At 38.9% G+C, this 19,578-nt stretch overlaps 1 long non-coding RNA gene across 1 annotated transcript; it reads left to right on the forward strand.

The window, feature by feature from the left end:
- Nucleotides 1-13,338: 13,338 nt before the first annotated feature.
- On the forward strand, nt 13,339-17,723 carry LOC142180321 (uncharacterized). Its single transcript, XR_012708754.1, has 2 exons — nt 13,339-13,809; nt 17,206-17,723. It is a non-coding gene; the product is annotated as an uncharacterized LOC142180321 (long non-coding RNA).
- Nucleotides 17,724-19,578: the final 1,855 nt, after the last annotated feature.

Below are 19,578 nucleotides of genomic sequence, written 5' to 3' on the forward strand. Positions count from 1 at the left end.
CCGGGCTATAATAACTTGTAATAACTATTGGGGATGGCTAGTGAAAAGGGAGGGAATCATGCCTGCAAAGGGGTAGATATCATGTTCATAGGGAATCATCATACTTCTGCATTTCATATAGATATCATGTTCATAGGGAATTATTATACTTCTGCACTTCTGCATTTCATATAGATATCATATTCATAGGGAATTATTATACTTGTGCACTTCTGCATTTCATATAGATATCATGTTCATAGGGAATTATTATACTTCTGCACTTTTGCATTTTATATAGATACTATGTCTATAGGTTTATGCACTTCTGTATTATATAGAGACCATGTCTACAGGTTTCTGCACTTCTGTATTATATAGAGATCATGTCCATAAGTCATTTCTGAAATTCTGCATATCATATAGATAATATGCCTATAGGACTTCCTGCAATTTGCATGTGCATCTGTCATTAGGCAAACCTGTTTATAGGAGTTAAATAGCTAGCTGTATATAGATGACCTGCCTATAAGATTTCTGCATGTCAATAACAATGTTTTTAAAGTCAACAACGCCTAGAAAGCATGCCGATAGGAATTAACAACCTAGTATGAAATGTTTTCGTTCACCTATAAGTCTAAAATCGGCAATATCATTGTCCAACATCTGCAGAATCTTTTGTCAAAACTCGTCTTCCCTGAATAACTGATGACCTTTTCTAAAAGCAGTACACTTCATCTTTTCTGAAACCAGTAGATACCATGCCTATAGGTTTTGTCTAACACTTAGGCAAGCCTTAGGATAAAGGTTATGACTGCACCAGTTTTCTTTGTTAATTACGACCAGCGGGCAGGTCTAATTCGGACTTCTTATCTGAAAATATGTGATAAATCAGCCTGCTTTCCCTTTTTAAGTTTAATCAGACCCTAATCAGTACATGCAAGACATGCTAAACTAGATGCTTTTCTTTGATTTGAGGAGGTTTATTTGAGCCACACCTGTTTATGTGTTTTCCCAATACTTGCTATACATGTTTTGTTTGTCGCCTTAGTATTTTTACCTTTTTGAAACCACAAATAAGCCAACTTTTCCACCATTATAGGATTACTAGTCCCAAGCACCTCCGGGGCTGATAGAATTGGGGTGGGTAATAACATGTAATAAGTAAACGAGACTATTCTACGCTTTAACACCTTAACGGGGTGGGAAAGGGTAGATATGGATGTGATGACCACACGATAATGTCACGTGTAACCCCTCGTCGAGGAGCGATTACCGGACATTGTGTGGGGTGATCCATATTATTTATAAACTTCGGACCCCCCTTTCCTTTACTTGTTTATTTCGTTATTTATCTTTCAAAATTTTAAACCGTTTTTCTCAAATTTCAGCTTGCCTTTCACTTCTTTTAATTTTATCTATTTGCAACCCTTATGTGAAAACCCCATCATATTTGAAACTCTTATTTGCTTACTTAAAGTCACAATTATAGTATGGCCGGGAACCACAATAGTAAATCCTAAGGGGTGCCTAACACCTTCCCTTTGGGATAATTTCAATCCCTTACTCGATCTCTGGTTTTCCTAAATCAAACTCTTCTTAGTGTCATAATGCACTTTAATCATTAGGTGGCGACTCTTCTCTTTTAATACCCGTTAAAAGAGTTGTCAATGTCATAAACCCTATTTCGTGAGGAAAAAAAGGGGGCGCGACAGCATGGCGACTCTGCTGGGGACATTTAGGCTTTTACCATTTCAGACTATTATTGTGATTTATGCTTCTTTATGCGCAATTATTTGTTTATTTCTTTTAAGCATTCAATTTTCTTTTCGATTGTGAAACTGACTCGTCTCTTGTTTCTTTCCCTTGTCTCCTTTACTTCTTTCCTCTACTGCACTCCTTTATGACTATTTTAAATTATTGTAATTATTACTTTATGAACGTGTAAATATGTGACAACTTGTTTAATCATTGCATAAACATGTTTTCAACATCATATTCCACTCGTGCCAAACAAATACCATAGCAACGCTTATAATGAGTGGTTGCGCTCTTCCGATATTTTCACCCTTTAAATCTGGCAAAGGCGTATTTGCGGTAAAACCAGTCAATCAACGGTGTAGTCGATGGTTCCGTGCCTTTCCTTATTGAGTTATCCGCTCAAGGGTACCAATCTAATACCCCATAGAAACCTTACTCTGTTTAATTGTGCATACATCATGGTCAAACTTAGCTGAGTCAGTTATGTTGTCCGCATAATGACTCTTTAAGACAGCCTCGTCCAAAGTCCATTGGGTTTTTCAAAAAACCCAAACGGACACTACCACATTCTGTGCATTTATTTGGAGAATTAAATGCTTTTATGCCAGTTATTGGTATTTAATAGTCGATTCTGGTGGGGGTAAGGGTCTGACCCTTTTGTCTTGCAGAAACATGAGGCACGAAGTCCCCAGATTCGGTATGGTCACAAACATCCATCCAAGGTTGCTAAGCTGGTGGGAGGATCTTCATTGCAGTGATCAGACTCTTGTCCGAAAATACCTAGGAAATCAACCTTCTCTTGGAGGTCCAACCCAACAACAAAATCATAGAAGATGCTACTCTATTCTGGGACTGTGATAGGTTTGTGTTTCGCTTCGGGGAGATTGAGATGACACCCCTCCTAGAGGAAATAGGAGGATGGACTGGTATACCATGGGAGACTCCGGGTTTGTTAATGCCGGAAAATCGCAAGGGTAGAGGTTTCCTCAAAATGATGGGCCTAAAGAAGAATCCAGACTTGACATGTTTGAAGAAGTCTTACATTCCCTTTGATTATTTGTTCGAAAGGTACGGTCACAGCAAATCCTACCGTACTTATTCGGTTGAGTTTGCCCTTACATCGTTGGGGCATATTCATCGAAGGGTCTTTGTTTTCATGTTCTGTTTCTTGGGGATGATAGTGTTTCCAATAAAAAAGCAAGGATCCACACCAGGCTAGCCATGGTCACCAAAACTTTGATGGAGGAAATTGGGGGACAACCATTTAGCATAGTGCCCATGATAATCGCAGAGTTATACCGAGCCCTGGAAAAGTGTCAACAAGGAGCCCCACACTTCGAAGGCTGCAACTTGCTACTCCAACTCTGGCTCATGGAGCATCTCCAAAGGGGTGAATATCAGCAAGAGATTCAGCATAGAGACTGGGACGATCATATAGCCTTCCATCAACCAAGGCGAATGAACTACATGCCCAACATCTTTGCTCAGCTAGAAGATGCCAAGGGATGGGTGGAGCTATTTGAAAATTTGACTGAGGATCAAATACAATGGATGTTCGAGTGGTTCCCTACTGAAGAGTTCATCGCCTGATCCAGGGATGCACCATTTCTGATACTGATCAGTTTGAGAGGAACCTACCCTTATGTCCCTCTCCGGGTTATGAGACAGGCTGGTAGGAAATAGGTTATACCAAGGGTCGACAAGTTGAGTCACTTCTGGGCCGACTTCCAAGCTGATGACAGTCCTTATAAGTGCCAAGCTCAGCATATGTAGCATTGCAAGATCATCATGGGGAGAGATACTATCGAGCCATACATATACCATACTGGATGCACCCCATACTATTCAGGATGGTTGGAGGACAATCACAATGGTCTGGGCCAACCTGGGTTTGTTCGAGGTCACAGAATCATCGATGAAAGGGCTGAACACAGGTCAAATACAACCAACTGCACAAGAGGATTTGGGAATGTGAAAGAGAACACCGCGAGATTCAAAAAGCCTACCAAAAGCTGATTGAAGAATGGATAGACATGGCTGTCAGCGCCAACAAGCGACTAGGATACTTGGAACAGGGTCTAGTGGAGCTGGAAAGGAAATTCATCAAGAGGATCGAGGACTGCTAGAATGCTGAGGGAAATGAAGGTGAACACCTGGCTAGAGCCTACTTGCTGCTGGGACTTCGCGAGCTGGTGAAGCTGTTCGATGGAGCAAAAAATGCCGAGTCTGGGGAAGGTCCTTCTGGGACCAAGTAGATAGGAGTCTTTACTTTTCGTTTTATGAATGTAATAAGGCCCATGGCCATTAGTGACATTTTATTTCCTATTATTTAACATTGTTTTGGGATTCGTCTACTTTTTATCAATAAAATGAGGCATTTAGCATTATAAGATCTCCAAATCGACTTGTTGCTAGGCCTACCTCGGGAACAAAGAGGTTCCCCAAATTAGGACACGATTTACATTCTTGGACTATGTGTTTAAATATCGCAATTTTCTTATAATCCTCACTGACTTGTTACCCTTTTGTTTTTATTTTTGTTTATTTATTCCCCTCCCCCAAGGTTAGTTCGTGCACTCTGACATCGTCATTATATTCCACAAGATCAAAGGGCCCTCCACCCACTCCTCCTCCAAGTTCTTTCAAAAACAAGAACAAAGAAAAGATGGAGGATCTGAATAACTCAACTGAACGGGTAGAGGTCACTCATGGTACTCAGGTCTCCAAAGAAAATGCGTCCCAACTCGAGCAAAAACTGTCGAAATTTCAGGAGGAACTTGATCAGGTCCGGAACTTGGCGATCTTATCATTTTCCCTCATCACCCCAGATGTAAATTTTCCTAACGCTCAGAACCCCACACCTCCACAAAATATCCCAAAACCACAAAACCATCCCGCTCCTCACCACCACTACAACACCTGTCATACTTCCAACAATATTCCACTGCTCATCCCAGAACTGGTGAACTCCACAAATGACCATTTCCACACTCATAACACCCTCATCTATGTGGAAACCATGCCACACTCCACCCAACCCATTTCAAGCACACCCGAGTTTGATGATAAAGACTCACTCATTAGGAGTCTGGCTAAAGAGCTTAAGAAGTTGACTAGCCGAATTCAGGGCGTCGAAGGAAGCAAAGGAATTGAGGGGCTAAACTATGAAGATCTCTACATACAACCCGATGTTGAACTGCCCGAGGGGTACAAACCTCTGAAGTTTGAGATGTTCGATGGTACAGGAGATCCGAGAGTTCATTTGAGAACATACTGCGACAAGCTGGTTGGAGTAGGAAAGGACGAAAGGATCCGCATGAAACTTTTCATGAGGAGTTTGAAGGAAGATGCTCTGTCTTAGTACATTAACCAAGATCCGAAGAAGTGGTCGAACTGGGTAAGTATGGTGTCCGATTTCATGGACAAGTTCAGGTTCAACACAGAAAATGCGCCAGTTGTGTTCTACATCCAGAACCTAAAGAAGAAACCCGCGGAGACATTCTGCGAGTATGCTACTTGCTGGAGATCAGAAGCTGCTAAGGTTAGACCGGCTTTAGAAGAAGAACAAATGAACAGTTTTTTTGTCCGACCCCAAGACCCACAGTACTATGAAAGGTTGATGCTGATTGAAAGCTAGAAATTTTCCGACATCATCAAGCTAGGTGAGAGGATCGAGGAAGGCATCAAAAGTGGTATGGTCACAAACTTTGAAACCTTACAGGCTACCAACAAGGCTTTACAGTCTGGTGGCACGTCCAAGAAAAAGGACGTGAGTGTCATAATGGTTGCATAGAGAACCAAATCCCCTATCAAATACCAAACCTACCCGATGCCTCTACTCACAAATCAACCTACTCCAAATTACCAAGCACCCTCGCCCTCTTACCAAACTCCACCACCTACTTACCAATCACCTCCACCTCCCACATATCAGCCTACTTCACCCAGATATTCCCAACCCGTACATGTTTACTAAGCCTACAATGGTCAACCCTCTCACTATCAATCACCTCCCACTTGCCAAAACTTTCTTAGACCCCGACCGAATTTCGACCACAGACCTCCCAAACAATATACCGCCATTGTTGAACCAATTGACCAGCTATATGAAAGGCTCAAAACTGCTGGTTATGTCACCCCTATCTCTGCTATAACCCCTACAAACCCTTCCCAATGGGTCAATACAAATAAATCCTGTGCATACCATTCCGGCATGAAAGGACATGCCATTGATGAATGCCATTCTCTGAAAGATAAGATCCAGGCACTGATTGATAACAAGATTATTGTAGCAAAGGAGCCTGCTTCGAATGTCCACAACAACCCTCTTCCCGACCACAAGGGTGGAGGCGTTCACATGATTGAGATGGAAGATGATTGGGACCCCAAGGGATTGATCGGTTTGATCACGGAATGTGACAATCCAAAGAAACCGACAGTCACCCTTAATCCAACTGTAGTCCAGATCCAGCCTTCTGGGGACACCGAGGTGAATATGTCCATACCACTTGAGTTTGAAGCGCCTTCCCCCACAAAGATGCCAACACCAATTGAGGTTGAGTTTGGGTCTCCAGCAAACACACCCGCGCCATTTGAAGTTACGGTTTTAACATCCAAAATACATACTCCATTTGGGGTAAAGGCGCCCATTCCAGTAGCAATGTAGGCTATAACACCATTCCATACAAAGGCCATCCCTTGGGACTACACAGCCGAGGCAAGAAGGAAAGGAAAAGCCAAATCCGGAGAAGTAGTCGTGGCACAGGGTATGATAAGAACCGGCAGAGTATACACCCTGGAACCTTTGGCTGAATCAAGCAAGCAGGCCTCTGGACGGCCGACCATCACTAAAGTTGGCCTCGATGATATCTGGAGAAAAATACAAGCAAAGGAGTACTCAGTCATTGATCAGTTGAACAAAACATCGGCACAGTTCTCTATCCTAGCCTTACTGCAAAGCTTCGATGCACATAAGAATGCCTTGTTGAAGGTGCTGAGTGAGGCATATGTACCAAGCAACATCACTGGAGGAGAAATGGCAAACATGGTAGGGCAGGTATTGGAGAGTCACAAGATCACTTTACATGAAGATGAGTTGCCACCGGGAGGGTTGAGTCACAATAAGGCGCTGCACATCACTGTGCAATGCGAGGATTATTTCATCACCAGAATCCTGATTGACGGAAGGTCCAGCCTCAACATTTGTCCATTGGTAACACTCAGGACATTGGGAATGGGGCTGCATGAGATCAAGGACGGGGTCATCAATGTCAAAGATTTCGACGGTTCCCCAAAGGTTCACTATTGGGGAAATTATCTTGTGTTTGCAGATGGGGCCTACTTGGTTTGATGCTGAATTTCAAGTAATAAACGTGCCGACATCTTACAACTTGCTTTTGGGATGGCCTTAGATTCATGCCGCTGGGGCTGTAGCATCATCCCTACATCAAGCAGTGAAGTTTGAGTGGAATCACCAAGAGGTGATCATTCACACTTCACAATTCTCTTCTAAACTCATAGCATTTTGATTGCTCGTTTGTACTTTGGCCTTACAAGACTACTGCTTTCTCTTTGTTTGTTTTATCTGAAACTGGTATGTCCTAATTTTAGTTTCAGCATCACCCCAATGTATTTACTTAAAGTTTTTATATCCATGCTACCTTACTGCTTATGTAGAGTTCAATATTTAACTTAATATGCCTATGTTCTACTGCCTGTTTCTACTGTGAATCTTTGTTCCCTACCCCATTACCCCTATGTGTTTGTAAGTGGTGACTTAGGGCATGGCAACATGAGTTGTTGCCCATGACTTGAGTTCTGAACCAGTGAGGTCCTAACCTCTAACAGGCTGGAGGGTGTGCCAGCATATCCCATTGCTGAGTATGCCCATCAGCCTACTTCTCTTGTGTTCTTGCAAATTCCCTACTCCTCTATACCCCTATATGCACTGATTTTTAAGTTGTTCCCTTTTCCTCCTTTTCCCTTTTCGGAATTTCACTCCTGCACTTGCACTCTCTCCTAGCTTCTAGGTTCTACCCCCCTCGTGTGAGCCTTGCCTTGGGACCTTGAGTTCCCTCTGAACTTGGACACTTGAGGGCTGGCCCTTCCACACTACACTATGTTCTTAATCTGGTAACATTTGGGTGTGAGCACTGTCCGGAGTCCATATGAGGCTCTTAGGGAACTCTGACACATCCAAAGATGAGAGAAAGGCTTTGGATCATGATCTTTAGTGTTGGTTCATCTCATATTTCAGACATGGAGTCTGAATTAGGCTCCCCTTGGTTGTACTTTAAATTTTGCTTTTCTTATTTCATTTCGGGCTGTAATAACTTGTAATAACTATTGGGGATGGCTAGTGAAAATGGAGGGAATCATGCCTGCAAAGGGGTAGATATTATGTTCATAGGGGATTATTATACTTCTGCACTTTTGCATTTCATATAGATACTATGTCTATAGGTTTCTGCACTTCTGCATTATATAGATATCATGTCTACAGGTTTCTGCACTTCTGTATTATATAGAGATCATGTCCATAAGTCATTTCTGAAATTCTGCATATCATATAGATAATATGCCTATAGGACTTCCTGCAATTTGCATGTGCATCTGTCATTAGGAAAACCTGTTTATAGGAGTTAAATAACTAACTGCATATAGATGACATGCCTATAAGAGTTCTGCATGTCAATAACAATGTTTTTAAAGTCAACAACGCCTAGAAAGCATGCCGATAGGAATTAACAACCTAGTATGAAACGTTTTCGTTCACCTATAAGTCTAAAATCGGCAATATCATTGTCCAACATCTACAAAATCTTTTGTCAAAACTCGTCTTCCCTGAATAACTGACGACCTTTTCTAAAATTAGTACACTTCATCTTTTCTGAAACCAGTAGATATCATGCCTATAGGTTTCGTCTAACACTTAGGCAAGCCTTAGGATAAAAGTTATGACTGCACCGATTTTCTTTGTTAATTATGACCAGTGGGTAGGTCTAATTCGAAATTCTTATCTGAAAATATGTGATAAATCAGCCTGCTTTCCCCTTTTAAGTTTTAATTAGACCCTAATCAGTACATGCAAGACATGCTAAACTAGATGTTTTTCTTTGATTTGAGGAGGTTTATTTGAGCCATACCTATTTATGTGTTTTCCCAATACTTGCTATACATGTTTTGTTTGTCGCCTTAGTATTTTTACATTTTTTAAACCACAAATAAGCCAACTTTTCCACCATTATAGGATTAGTACTTCCAAGCACCTACGGGGCTGATAGAATTGGGGCGGGTAATAGCATGCAATAAGTAAACGAGTCTATTCTGCGCTTTAGAATTGGGGCAGGTAATAGCATGCACCAGTTTTCTTTCTTAATTGCCTTTCACTTCTTTTAATTTTATCTATTTGCAACCCTTATGTGAAAACCCCCTCATATTTGAAACTCTTATTTGCTTACTTAAAGTCACAATTATAGTATGGTCGAAAACCATACTAGTGGATCCTGAGGGGTGCCTAATACCTTCCCTTCGGGATAATTCAAGCCCTTACTCGATCTCTGGTTTTCCTAAATAAAACTCTTCTTAGTGTCCTAATGCACTTTAATCATTAGGTGGAGACTCTTCTCTTTTAATACCCGTTAAAAGAGTTGTCAATGTCATAAACCCTATTTTGCGAGAAAAAAAAGGGGGCCCAACATCAGGTAAGCTCCCGGTACTTCTGAATTGAATTAGAAATTGATAGTTGACCCTATTTTTCAGGCGGGATCCTGGTGCTTGAACTTGAAAGAAACTAAAAGTTGACCTTGTTCTTCAGGCGGGCTCCGGGTGCTTTTCTGATTTTAACTTAAAACCAATTTCTGAAATATTGACCCTCATTCTCCAGGTGGTGCCTACAATCAAAACAAGCAAAGCGAACAAAATTTACTGCCCAAGTTTGCACTAGGAAGATTTGTGAGTTGATAGCAAAACTATAAATCACATATGCTATTGATAAAGGATGCACTGATGAGAGTAAAATTAAAGACTCGAGTAGGATGTGCGTCTCCTGTGAGTAAAATCAAGAAACTTAGACTAGGAAGTGCATCTCCTAAGAGCAAAACTGTCATACTTGGACTAGGAAGTGCGTCTCCTAAAAAGTATAACCTTAATGACTCAAACTAGGAAGTACGTTTACTAGAGGTGAAATTTGAATGATCAAACTAGGAAGTGCGTCTCCTAGGGATGAAATCTCAATTTAGGAAGTGCATCTCCTAAAAGTATAACCTGAAAGAGACAGACTAGGAGGTGCATCTCCTTTGGGTGAAACTTGACTCAAACTAGAAAGTGCGTCTCCTAGGGATGAACTTAAATGACCCAAACTAGGAAGTGCGTCTCCAAAGGGAGAAATCTCAATTTAGAAAGTGTGTCTCCTAAAAGTATAACCTGAAAGACCCAGACTAGGAAGTGCGTCTCCTAGGGGTATGATTCAAACTAGGAAGTGCTTCTCCTTGGGATGAAATTAAATCACCCAAACTAGAAAGTGCGTCTCCTAGGGGTGAAATCTCAATTTAGGAAGTGCGACTCCTAAAAAGTATAACCTGAAAGACCCAGACTAGGAAGTGCGTCTCCTAAGGGTGAAACTAGAATGACTTAAATGGGAAGTGCTTCTCCTAGGGATGAACTTAAATGACCCAAACTAGGAAGTGCGTCTCCTAGGGGTGTAATCTCAATTTAGGAAGTGCGTCTCCTCTAAAGTATAACCTGAGAGACCCAGACTTGGAAGCACGTCTCTTAGGGGTGAAACTTCAATGACTCACATTAGGATGGGATTCTCCTAAAAATGTAACCTGAAAGACTTAAACTAGGAAAAGCGTCTCCTACATGTGAGATTGAGCTTGAGGAAAACTATAAATTGAGCTTGACTAAAATAAAAAAACTGACCCTATTCTCCAGGCGGGACTCCTAAATTAAAGAAAAATTTAAGACTAACTACTTAAGAAAACTAAAAACTAACCCTATTCTCTAGGCGGGACCCCTAAACTTAAGGAAAGCTAAAGATTAACAACTTAAGAAAACTAAAATTGACCCTATTCTCTAGGCGGGACCCCTGAACTAAATGAATGCAAAAGATTAACAACTTAAGAAAATTAAAAGCTGACCCTACTCTCTAGGCGGGATCCCTAAACTCCAGGAAAGATAAATATTAACAACTAAAGTAAACTAAAAACATACAAATTAGGAGAAACTAAGAAGTGACCCTATTTTTCAGGCGGAGCCTTGAACTTAAAGAAAGTTAAAGGTTAATAACTTAAGGAGACAAAAACTGACAACTTAGGAGAAACTAAGAAGTGGCCCTATTTTCCATGCGGGACCCTGAACTTAAGGAAAGCTAAAGACTCTTCCGACTAAGGAGAATGCCTAGGAGGTACGGTTCTTCTCAACTAGGAGAAACGCCTATGAGGTAATGGTCTTCTCAAATAGAGAAAATTTTAGGAGGTAATGATCTTCTCAACTAGAGGAATGTCTAGGAGGTAAAAATCTTCTCAAACAACCTTTGTGCTGATAAAATTTGGGCACAACACCTGAAAAATTCAAGCTTCCAAGCTTTGATTTGGACGTAGTCTTCATCCCTGTTTCAAACAAAGAAAACTTGTGAGTTTAAAACATGGTAGTTGGTTTGTGGCCTTGAACTTGAGGGAAATTTCTCCTACACTTACCATGATAACTTTGATTTCAACTTGGAGGACCTTTCTTGTTATTAGCTAACCACTTTTTCTGTCAACCCTTATCACAGAAAACACCTATGGTCCGTTCAAGCCCAATACCCTCTATTTTTTGCATTGTGCTTATGAATTGACATTTACCGAACCTTTGCATTTCACATGAATCCCAAAGCACGTGAATTGTTAACAACTCAGTACGCATACTACTCTTTCCTGTCTTATGCCACTTTGATGTGCTAGCTAGACCCCGCTTTGTGCAATTGGAAAGTTAGTAGCAAATTTTGAAGTCATTTCTCACTTGTTTTGACAAAACAGACTCAAAAAGAGGACTTAAACAGAGCAAGATGAGCATAGTAAGGGGAATATTGAAAAAGATGACATCTAACAAGAAAATTACAAAGTAGAAACTTATCTGATATGGATACCAACTCCAATGACCATGATATGCATCTTGGATTAAGTGGCCTAATCTGTCCAGTAAGTGTAGTTTTCAATCTTGTCATGCCTTTAACCTTTGGAACTGGGCTACAATGATCCAATTGTTCTATTAGATTCACAATCATTATTCATCTTGTGGTTCCCCAATGGTTTTCACCATCAAGCCTCTCCTATTCTTGTTCTTTCTCTCAACTCACCATCGCCTTATGGTGCTCGTGAGAGTTTTCACCAATAAGACTCTCTCATATTGTTCTTTTCTTCTTATTTCCTTTGATTTTGCAGATGTCAGAGCATTAACCATGGTAAAAATATCATATGCTCCTGGCATGTCTAACTCGGCACTCTCGGAGATTATCTGAAAGGTGGACTGTAATGTGGCTTTAGGATAGGATTAGAAAAAAGGCATAAAGGCTCAAATTCAAACTAAGAAAAAATGGGGTATGACTTTACAACTTTAGGAATCATCTTTTACAGAAAACAAAACTTTTGCCCAATTTCTTTTGAAGTGAGGAATTTTAGATTTTTGATTTGTGTGACCGAACCCTAAAATAAGGTTGCCTACGTATCTTGTTGACACAAGAATCAGGTCGAACATAGTTCAAAACTAAAGTTGTTTTATTTTGTTGTTTTTTCCTTTTTATTTCTTTCTTTTCTTCTCCTCTTTTTTTTTTTCTTTTTCTTTTTCCTTTTTTATTCTCTCTTTTCTTTTCTTTTGAAATGAACTTTCTAAAAAAAATTGCACAAATTTTACCTTATATGGACATAAAACTTTTGACTTTTTTTACTCTAGTTTGATTCCAAAAGAGGAGAGGTCAAAGAAATTAGCATAGGCTCAAAAGGGGTATCGAATGGTATAAAGTGTCTGGGTAGCTGAAAGAGGGCCTCCCGATCTCTAAAAATGCCAGGTACAACACATACAACTTGAGGATGAAAAATGAAGATCATTGTAGACATGTGATTTTTGACCATCCCCAAGATTTTTTATATTTTAGCATGTAAATATTTAGTTTAGGCCTAATATCGCTATTTCAGCTATTTTTGACTCTTTTACTTTATTTCGTCACAAAAAATGAAAATTACAAAAAAATATTTTAGTTTACGTATCTTTCGTAAATTTAAATGAAAATATACAAAAATAGTACCTTATCTTTATTTTTGTATAATCTTGAAAACACAAAAAATAGTTTCATGTTTTATAGTTTAGTTCAATTAATTAAAATTAGTTTTATATTTTTATATTATAATTGTACATAATTTTAGAAGGAGGAATTAGTTTTAGGTTGGTTTATCCCGTCTTTATAAATCTCGTAGTCCATTTTTTTTAGTGTTTGGCCCAATTCCCTAGCCCATAATTCCTAGGACAATGTCACTAACTTAATCCCTACCCATATATAATAATAGCTAACACCTAAATAATGGGAGACTCTAAGAAAACAATAGACTCCCATCAAAAATTCAGCGCCGCAGCAAGCAAAAAGGGAGGACCTCCCTGATTTTTTTTTTTTCGTTTTTTGGCTCCATTAACACCGCCCAAGAGCACCATTAAGGGAATAGATCCCTTTCTCGCAAGAATACCATTAATTCCATCCTAAAACCCGTCCCAAAAAATACTCCCATAGTTTCATGACGTAAAAAAAAACATTGCAGATCACGTATTCCTCCAACACTGAAAATAATCGAACTCCACCGCTTTTCAATCGAGTCGACCAATTCAGTAGGTTTCCGCTCGAGGCTGCGGAATTGGTTTTTGCTTCGGAAATTGGAAATAAAAGCTTCGACATAGATAAAAAGGATTTTCGGTTGAGCTGATATTTTGGACTGCCCTGTTTTTGCTGCTGCTTCGTTCGCCACTGCTGCTGAACTCCATTAGCATTATCGTGATTTTTGTTTAGCTTTTGACCTTGTTAGATTGGCTCCTATTTATTAGGTATGTATCTAAACCTCTATTGTGCGATCCCGTTTTAGAAACAATTGTTGGGTTTTATTCTGTTCTGTTTGTTCAGATTATTGAGGTTCATTCTTCTTTACTGTTTATTTGCTCTTAATACATTTTATTGTCAGTTTTTTTTTTATATTTTTCTTGCTGCTTTGACCTTTTAATTGTTGAGTTAGTTTTTTTTTAATTGATTTTGCTGTGTGTTTTTTTTTGGTGGAAAGTTCAGTACATTGGTTTATTTCATTTTGTGATTTTTTGGACTATAATTGTATGGGTATGACTTGGTACACAAATTATTAAGTATTGATGGGTCATGAGCTTTTGACTTTTATAAAACGGGAAAGTTTTGATTGGGACATAAGTGTTAAGAAAAAAAAAATGAAAGGAATTGGGCTATAAAATGTTTACTGCTTCGTTTCTTTAGTCAGGAATAGGCCACAAGAGTGTTAAATGAAATAATGTAATCTTGTGTTCGTTGATTTCATCTCCGAGCTTTAAAAAATAATGGAAATGTGCTTTCCTTGCTTTTAAGTCTTTGCCCCATTTGTACTACTGACATTAATTAAATTAATATCAAAAGGGAATCATGGAATAGAAAATTTAGATGTGATATTCTACATTTTTATGTGCAAAATTCGCCGCTCAAATAATCCCCATTTTACCCATTTGATCCATGTGATACAAATTATTACATGGGATACAATCTGCATGTGATACAAATAAAGGTGGCTAACGGGCCGGGTTGGACCGGAACCGGACCGGCCCAGACCGGTTTAAACCGGAACCGGACCGGCCCGGTTCAGAGGGGGCCGGGTGGGCTGGTTAGGGGGGTTAGGCCGGGGACGGAGGGGTTCGTTTGGGCAAGCGGTTAACCGGGCCCGGGTAACCCGGTTGGCATGAACAGTGCCCGAACCGATTAACTGTCAGATTTTTTTTTTGTACTTTCCTGCAGCGTGGGGCCCAGTATCCATTGGAAAATCAGATTTTTCATCACATATCCGTTGGCCAACGGATTTGTTGCATAAATGGCCATTTTTTTAATTTTTTGTATTTAATACTTTACAAAATTAACCCTTTTAAAAATCTATAAATACCCCCACCCCCCTCTACTTTATTTTTTCACTCAAAATTCTTATCTCAATCTCAATTCTCAAATTCTCAATTTTTCTCTTCCCTTCAATTTGCAAGATTTCATCTTCTAATTTTTTAATTTTTATTTGGCTCTCTTTTCTTGAATTTAATTTATCGGAAGTTGTCATTCGGAAATTTGAAGTTTTAAGTTCAAAATTGATATACTTGCTTGACGTTTGTTCGTGGTAACACCAGAATTGCGTAATCATGTGCTCAATTTATTGTCGAATTCGGTGCACTCCCTCCAACTCTTTCTCTTATTTAATATTTTAATTGCATATTTAATTTTAGCTTATACTTTAATTTTTACAATATGTTTAGTGCTGCTAAAAGAGCGTGTAGAAAAGTTACTGGTAGGGGTGGAAATAAAAAAAGAGGTAGTCCTGGAGCTTCTGATAGTAATAGTAATGACTCATTAACACATGTTTCTGAATCATCGCCTAATGATAATGTAGATATAGATTATGAACAATTACAAGAAGATTTTGGAATAGAAGATAATGAAATTGAAATAGAAGATGAGATACCACCTACACCTACTAGTGGTGGAGTTGGTAGTATTGAAGTTGGAGTTGCTAGTGCTACAAGGGGTGGTGGTCATGGCACCACTCCTAGTAGACCACCTGTGGCTCCGACTTCTACTCGTAGAAAAAGAAGTAAGGTTTGGAATTTTTTTGAAATAGTAGAAGGTACTGATATAGTTAGGTGCACAATTTGTAACGATACTTTTAAACATTTGACTGGAGGAAATTTAGGTGGGACTGGGACGCTTAGTAGACATATGAGAGTTGACCATCCCATAGAATGGGGCATTGATGGGGATGGAAATCAAACAACTATTAACCCTACTACTGGAGGTCTAGTAAAATATGATAAAATGAGGGATCGTGAGGAATTAGCAAAAATGATTGCTTTGGGCTGTCTACCTTTTTCTTTTGCTTCTTCATCGTATCTTATTATGTATATTCAAAGGATTTACAATCCTTTATTTAAAGGTATCCCTAGAAGTACTTGTAGAGCAGATATCTTTAGACTTCATGGACAATATCAAACATACATACGTTATTTGTTTAGCCACCTTCCTTCTAGAGTATGTCTAACTTCTGATATTGGCCATGCTGTTAATGGAAATGATTATTTGACAATTACATGCCATTGGATAGATGATAGTACTTGTATGCAAAAACGTATTATCGCTTTTAAATATGATGAAGATCAGAGTCATACTGCTGCGTTTATAAGTAGTACTATTGTTGAAGTTGTTGAATTTTATAATGTAAACAAAAAAGTATTGTGTATGTCTTTTGATAATGCTTCTAACAATAATGCCGCAATTTCAATTTTAAAAACGCATTTGCAACCACCTCTTGATGATATTTTTCATGTTAGTTGTGCATGTCATGTTTATAATTTAATTGTTAAAAGTGGCCTTGATTTATTTTCCGTTGAGATTACTCATGTTAGAAGAGCAGTTGGTGTTATTAAAGGAAATAATAGACAATCTAGAATAAAAGAATTTAAGACTAAGTGTATCCAGTATAACCTTAAACCTAGATTCATGCCAAACGAAATTGTTACTAGATGGAATTATACATATATATTTTTAAAATGTTTCTACAAATATAGATTCCCAATAACTGAAGTTGCTAATGCACATTGTACTGATCCAAGGCGTATGTTAACAAGTGATACTTGGGAGGTCTTTAATGATGTTGTTAAATTTTTACATAAATTTTATACAACTACTGTTTTTTGTTTTCTGGAGCATATTACCCCACTATTACTATGGATTTAGTACATATAGCTGAAATTTCTTTTCTACTATCTGAATTTAAGAAGAAAGAAAAATATAAGGATGTTGTTGAAAAAATGCAAGCAAAATTCAAAAAATATTTCTTTCTAATTCCTCCGATTTACTTAATTGGTGCAGTTTTAAATCCTTCTATTAAAATGTCTGATTGTCACCAACTAATGAATGCTTTATATACTTACATGGAGATTGAAGAAACTGAAACCCCAAATTTATATGTTTCTATGAACAAGCTAAATGAATATTTACAACAACTATATAATTATTATGCAAATGAATGTGATAATGCTGCTCGTGCTTCTGGCAATGTTAATCCCGCTATGCAATGTAGCACTTCTGCTACTGTGGATGATGAAGAAGGCCTTGATAGTTTTAGTATTTTTTCTACATTTTCTAACACTCAAACCAGTAACAGGAATATTGATGAACTTCAATTCTACTTGCAGAAGCAAAAGGAGCCTCGCACAAAGGAATTTTCACCGTTGGGATGGTGGCATGAAAATGGAAAGCAATTTCCTGTTCTTTTCGCTATGGCTCAGGACGTGCTGAATGTGCCAATTTCTACTGTTATATCGGAGAGTGCATTTAGCCAAGCAAGACAACAACCTGGAGACACCCGCCACTCATTGGGAAGCAATGCTTTGGAATTTTTAGTATGTTTCAGAGATTTGATTAGATCGGAACGAAGAAATCAAGGAAAGGAAGATGTTGATAGCCTAGAAGACGAGGAACTTGGAGATATATTAACACATGGAAACCCATCCGAATTTAACATGCCAGAAGAAGGTCAATCGGTTCATATTGATTATGATGAACTTGCTAGGGCGATGCAAAACATTTGAAATTACTACTTTACTAGTTTACTTGTTGAAAAAAATGTAAACATTTCATTTTGTAAGTTTAAAAGTTGAAACTTGAAATTAAGAAATAAAGTAGCACTTGCAATAAGTGCAATTTTTTCCCATCTTACTTGTATTCTTTTAATTAATACAAAGTATTAATATAACTTACAATAGTTATACAAAATTCCAAAAAAAAATTAAAAATACAATAAACCCGACGCGGCCCGGCCCCCTCAACCCGTAACCCTTATGGTTCAATTTTTACCCGAATTAACCCAGCCCGCTAAACCCGTTACTGTACCAACCCGGAACCGGCCCGACCCGAAACCTGGACTGGTAAAAAAAAATGGACCCATCCCGGCCCGGCCCACTCCGGCCCACCCGTTTAACAGCTTTAGATACAAATTTATTACCGAAATTATTGTGATATTAGAGTTTATGTGCCAACTGGCGACCGATGAATGCCAGATTTAATTTATGGCCCTCCAAATGTAATTTGAATTCCCTTTTAAAATTGAATTTGAGGTGTGCCACGCCAAACAAAACTCTTGAAACGTGTGTCCCTCGCTTAATTATTTCTTTTAAAGTCCTTAGAATTCAAGGCGTGTCATTTAGCTAATTTTTATGGCCCTCGCAAAGTTGCTAACGCGTAGTTGCTCTAGGCGCGTTATTTTAATAATTTACTTTCCTAAACTTAGGTGCGCATTTATGTGACCCAAATCCAAAATCTCAACAATGTTAGATAAAATGTGTCGTGGACCGCGGGTGCATTTATGTGACGTGGTTCAAGACGTATTTTAAATGACGTTGCAATCTTCCTTAAAAATGATTAAAAGAGGTTAATTAGTTAAAATTGAACCATAGGCTAAAACATGTATTAAAATCAGATAATTAGGCCACTTATGACAGTTGAGCGACCATGCTAGAACCACGGATCCCGAAAATGCTTAACACCTTCTCCCGGGTTAACAGAATTCCTTACCTGGATTTCTGGTTCGCGGACTGTAATACAGAGTCAGTATTTTCCTCGATTCGGGATTTGACCGGTGACTTGGAACACCATAAATTATCCCAAGTGGCGACTCTGAATCTTAATAAATAATCCTGTTTCAATTGTCACTTTAATTGGAGAAACTCCCTTATACTCACCTTTCGGGGGTGTAGGAAAAAGGAGGTGTGACAGCTCTGGCGACTCTGCTGGGGAAAAGAACCCAGAATCTCTGGTTCAGGGTTCAGAATTCGAGCTTAGATGAATTGTTGCATTTGTCTTTATCTGTTATCTGATTTTATTGCATGTTTGAGCCTAATGTGCTAAATGCCGCTTTTTACCGCTTTGATATTATCTGAACTGTATATAAACTGCTACGAAACCCTTCTCTTCTCATCTTGGGAATGTGCTCGCTGGTCGTGACTCCCTATTCTGTTAGTGTCATACCTTGAAATAAGAAAGAGGCTCGGACAAGTTACTAAGCCGGATGACCTTTTGGTTCCCGGTACGTAGCCCCCTCCTCGGCTCAAGTTGTCCGCTCGGGTACACAAGTCTAGAACAATATACCCAGGTTTTTAGCTTAGAATAACTCAGCCTCATGCCAGATCCCTAGTAGGAACGTTTGTTTGTATCATGTGCATTTGACTTTGGGGACTCAACACAGGGGTTGGGTCCGTCTAGGACAGGTGTACCCAAATTAAAAGACCATCTTGATGCATCTTACGTGCTACTTGCGTATCTGTCTATTTCGGCTTGCATGTTGACTGGCTTCTAGAATAAGGAAATAAAATGAAAAAAGAGAAAAAATAAAAAAAAAGGAGAAAGAAGAAAAAAGAAAAGAGAGTGAGAGGTAGGTATTTGAATTACCCTAAAATTCTGTTGAAATTTTGAAATAAAAAAAGAAAAGTCGTGTCAAAATAAGTCATATTTTCTTTTGTTTCGTCAAAACTGGGCGAACTACGCGGGTCTGATTCTCACCGGATGTGAGA

This window comes from Nicotiana tabacum, chromosome 1, assembly GCF_000715075.1.
Source record: "Nicotiana tabacum cultivar K326 chromosome 1, ASM71507v2, whole genome shotgun sequence".
NCBI lineage: Eukaryota > Viridiplantae > Streptophyta > Magnoliopsida > Solanales > Solanaceae > Nicotiana > Nicotiana tabacum.